Here is a 5,080-nt window from a genome sequence, read left to right on the forward strand (position 1 = left end):
CTAAAGACAAGCACACTCCTGTGAGCTGTTTTTGGGTAAACTTGCAGCTTGGGGACAAGTGATTCAGACCCTGAGTCTGTGTCTGGAGCCAGACTGGAGTGTCTCGCTCAGCAAGACGGGGTGCTGGAGTCCTGAGCTGGCAGGGAAAACAGAAGCAGGGGTAGTCTTGGCACATCGGGTGGCAGCCCCCAAGGGGGTTTCTGTGATCCAACCCGTCACAGATGCATTATATGGAACCCATCTCAACCAAGGTAGAACCTGTGCGATGAACATATATTTATTTGGCTTATGAAGACAGAGGAGACTGAAGCAAAGAGACAGGTCTGAACATCTCCAAATTCTGGGGAAGTTCCTGTTCAGATCAGAGCTTTGCCACTACAGCCCATTTCTAATTGCTATTTTGGCTATGTAGCACAGCAGGTTACTAGGAGCTTTGTATTAGTGCATTACATCTCTATATTAGAGTAAGTCATGGTCAGCTTTATTTAATTTCCATACCACATGGGCACATGCAAAGCACTAACTAAAACCCTAAAGTCCTGCTGATGCATTCCCTGTGCCTATGGATGCAGGACTGGGGGGGTGGAGAGGGGAGAGAGAGGAGGAGGGGCTCTTCTAACTTCAGACATCACATGCTATCGAAACTGAAGATGGAGAGACCACCTCCGGTTACCAGCTCTGATCAAAGGCTTCTTTAATGCAAGTGGGAAAAACTCTGTTCATGTTCCAAAGAAAAGAAAGAAATTGCTGAAGCAGCTTCAAAATAAATGGCAGCCTGCCAAGGAATTGGACATGGCCAGTGATACAAAATGGGGTCAGAGTCTGATCTCACTTACAACTGCTGCCACTCAGCAGTAGCTCTCGTGAAGTCAATCGAATAACACCAATGTAATGGAGGTCAAAACTGGGCTTCTGACCCATAAAATTCACCTCCCCCGCCACCGCTGTGAGGCTTGTCCTGTACATGTGCAGTAATTCATTTGGGCAATGCTTTCCTTGTCGTGCCAATGAAGTGACTGAAACAGTGACAAAGAGAGAGGAGAAAGTGCATTTTCCAAGCAGCCGCGAGAGATCAATACTTCCTTCTCCATCCTTTGCTCACCGAAGAAAGAACTACAGATTTGCTTTGAAAATCTTGTGACAGATGTAGATGGTGCATAAGAGACGTCGATGGTCTGAAAAGAATCAAGGCAATTGCAGTTTACCAAACCAGGGATTTGTGGGCAAAGGAAAAGAGAAAGAATGGGTGTAGAGATGGCTGCTGGCTAGGATTTGAGAGAAAGAGCATTTTCCCAGCATGAAGGACTGGTTATTGAATAAAATAAACAGTGAAAGAAACTGTTAAGCACTGTAAAACGAAATAAAAGTATCTTGCTATTTCCTGAGACGGCAGCAAGGTCCCGGCCGCTTGCAATAAATACTGAAGCAGACCAAATATTGCTTTTTCCTGGACTCGGTTTTCTCTTGCCCTGATCTCAGTGAATAGGTTTGCTGGGGAAAAGTCATACTGGTGAATATAAATTTGGGTTCTCATCTCACTTACAGCCGGTTTACATGGGTATAATGCCATTGGTTTCAGTGGAGTAGTTCAGGTTTTACACCAACATATGTGAGAAAGGGTGAAGCTCCTTGCCTACAACATCACCATCCACGAATGAGCCAAATGTGCTCCCTCCTCTTTCCATGCCACTCTGAATTACTGGAAGTTACTAATTCTCAGCACCAGTCACGATCTGAACCAACTGGGAGTCAGATCCTGTTAATCAGCAAGGCCTTCCTTGTGCAACTGTCTCTGTATGGGCAGATCCCTGTGCATGGATGGAGCCTCTTTATCTTCAGTGGAGATCTCCTCAGGCACAGACATCCACCTGCATTGAGTCAGCTACAGGATCAGGGCCCTTTGCTGTGATCTGAAAAGCTGTATTCTATCACTGAGCACATCTTTGATTCGCAAAAGATATTACGTTAAACTACAAAGTTTCAAATCTTCTAATCTTTTGGGGAAGGCTGTGGTAAATTAAGTATTGTTGTTCTTCCTATGCTAATTTCCTTTTGTTTTACATGATTAAACTGAGGGGGAAATCTTGATTCAACTATTACATTAACAAAACGTTTACTGACACCGTGGCCTCTCTGAGGTTTCACGTCAGCAAAAGCCGTCACTCTGCTTGCAAATCAGTTTTCACGCTAGCCCCTGCTTTCACTTATTTAGACCTTCCCCTCCCAAAAAATAACCTTTGGGGCTCAAATTTTCCAGATGTGCCTGCAGCCCGAAGCAAAGTTTTTGGTAGGTTGGAGTAAAATCCACCCAGTCATTTCCGACATGGATGAGTGGAAAAAAAGTGTATCATTTGCTGATTTGAAAACTATTCATAAGACTCCCTTTGCAAATACATAACTCCTAAATGGCTATGCTTTAAGGGTGAGATTTTCAAACGTGCCCAGCATTGACCTAACTCTGCTCCGATTGAAGTCAAGCCAGCATTGAAACAACCATTGAATTCGGTGGGAATGCAATTAGGGCAACCTGAGTGCTTTTGAAGATTCTATCCCATCGTGTTGAAGTCCACTTATTTGCCCAGTCGTCAGTGATGAAGAGCTATCTTGTGATTGTGGCAAATATATGAAATAAATATGTGATTACAAATTACTGCGTGTGCAGTCATGGCTAGATTGTGGTTGGCTCTTGTGTGGGAACTCAGGAAGGGAGCATGCAAGGGAAAATTCCTTCATCCTTCCTGTCTATGCACAGTCCAGCCACCATTTCAGTCCCTGGGCACAAGGTCTGCTTCCTGCTAACGCCGCCCAGGGTGCAAGCTAGCCAGAAAGAAGTCGCAGAAGCTAGTAGTCACTTGGAACCTAAATTAAACAAAGTTTTTAATATTCTGAAAAATTTTATCAGAAAAACGTCAGAAAAAGCCCCAGTTAAAATTGGCAGTTGATATGACACAACACAGAGGGATTCAGAAGGATCAGAACTGTATGACTAACAGGTTTTTCAGCAGGGTGGCTGAAGCAAAAAATTGGTGAGGAAAAATTTGCATTGGCAATTTTTTTTTTAACTTTGTGGCGAACTGTAAAGTAAAAAAAAATCGTTTCAGGTCAAATAAGGCATTTGTTTTCAGGGGTTTTAACTTTTTACAATGTTTAATCAAATTGAAGTAAAATTGAAAGGAAAAGTCTTTTCAAATTGAAAAGTCAAAATGTTTCATTTCTAAAAAGTCAGAACATTTTGACTTTTTCAGAATTTAGTGGTTGGTGCTTTTCAGTCAGAACAATTTGGCAACTCGAACATAATTTTGTGAAATGTTTCGGTTCCCCAAATCTGCATTTTTCAGTGGGAAAAAAAAAATGTGTTCAAAAATGTTTGCCCAGTTCTACTCAAGCTCTCTGCTCATGAAATAAACTAAATACAGCTGATTGAAATTTTTCAATTGAAACTGTTTTTTTATGAAAATTGGGGGTTTAACTAAATTTTTTGCTAACGGTATCTGCTTTCTATAGAAATTTTTCTCTTTTTATATAGATAAACAAATAAATAAAACTTAGTACATATAAACCAATTTTTTTTCAGTTTTTGGCCAAAACTCAACATTTTTCTGCCCAAACCTGAAAAAATTCACTTTAAAACTCATGATGCCTCATGGGAGTTGTAGTTCAATTGCCTCGTATCCCCATTCTCCTTTATAGGCCAGGCTCCCATTTGGACTACATCTCCCCAGGTACATCGTGGCCATGGGACTCCTATGATGCAACTTGGAGGCTCAGAAAGAGAAGAAGCCATGGTGCTTAATGGGAAATATAGTGCAGACAGAGAGCTCAGCCCTTAGAAGAGAATGCATAGATGAAGCGCTCTTACTTCAACTCACATGAAACACTGAAGTGTCATTTCCAAATCAAAATATTTGGTTTTAAACTGAAAAATGTCAGTTTTCAATTTGTAATGGAAAAATTGAAATTTTCTCTGGAAAGTACTGACAAAAACAATTTTTCTTCCTTTTTGTTAAAAGTTTTCCACGGCGGGTGGGGAGGGGGGAGAGAGATGAGGGAAACATTTTCTGACCAGCTCTAAAACTAAATTCTAGTTTTATTGCAATCTATTAGAAGCAAAAAATGCAAGTCATATTGCAACATAGTGCAGTTCTGTACATTGTGCTGCACAGCCAACCAACATGCAAATTATGGAGCATTTCATCTTTCATTCAGTTAGCAGCATTCATTGTCCGTTACAGAAACAGCAGGTTCAAATGAAGTGAAAAATTCTCATTCTCGGTGTTCTGGCTTTTTTCAAGTAAGATGCTAAAACTAAAGAAATATTTCACAGTTGTTTTATTGTTTAACTTGCAGGGGCTTTCAGATTACAACTTTAGTATGTGTGTATCTTAAAAAATTAATAGCTGGATATTAAGGTGGAAAGTCTTAGATACTACTCAAGCTAGGCTTTTAATACTTAAGGAGTGTTATACTGTTGTTCCTATGGCCTCGTGGTTAGGGTACGCACCTCCATGGGAGACTCAGGGTCTAGTCTCTCATTGCCCATGAATAGTTAATTATTTATGCACAGAGGAATGACTTCAACTGGGCAGATTGAGAGAGCTGTGGGGTAAAACACCCCATGGCCCAGTAATTTGGGCTTGCTCTTGGAAGACCCACATTTCAGTCCTTTTATTTACATCAGGTAGAGGAAGATTTGAACCCAGTTTTCTCATGTCATGTGTGGGTGCTCTAACCACTGACCTAAAGGTGACATGGAAGAAATGGGTTCTGCTCCTCCAGCCATGTCTCTTGGGAACGTTTAGGTGTGTTCAGAGCACGGCTACATGATCAGACCCCGAAGACAAGACGGACTGGGGAAATGACTCCTTTGTGAATTCCACTGGGGCTTAAGCATACAGCTGCTGGGTGGTGTCAGGATTTAAGTGGCTGTGGATATGCCAACCTGCCAAAATGTTGGCATCTTGGGGACTTTGGGCACCTACAGGCTTAGGTGGCAGCAGAGCAGTTGTTTGTGAGTGCCACTATCATCTATATGTTGGATTTTGGAGCCTACTAAAGATATGTAAAAAGCAACAGAGGGTCC

This window comes from Terrapene carolina, unplaced genomic scaffold (assembly GCF_002925995.2).
Source record: "Terrapene carolina triunguis isolate 2854851 unplaced genomic scaffold, T_m_triunguis-2.0 Scaffold58, whole genome shotgun sequence".
NCBI lineage: Eukaryota > Metazoa > Chordata > Testudines > Emydidae > Terrapene > Terrapene triunguis.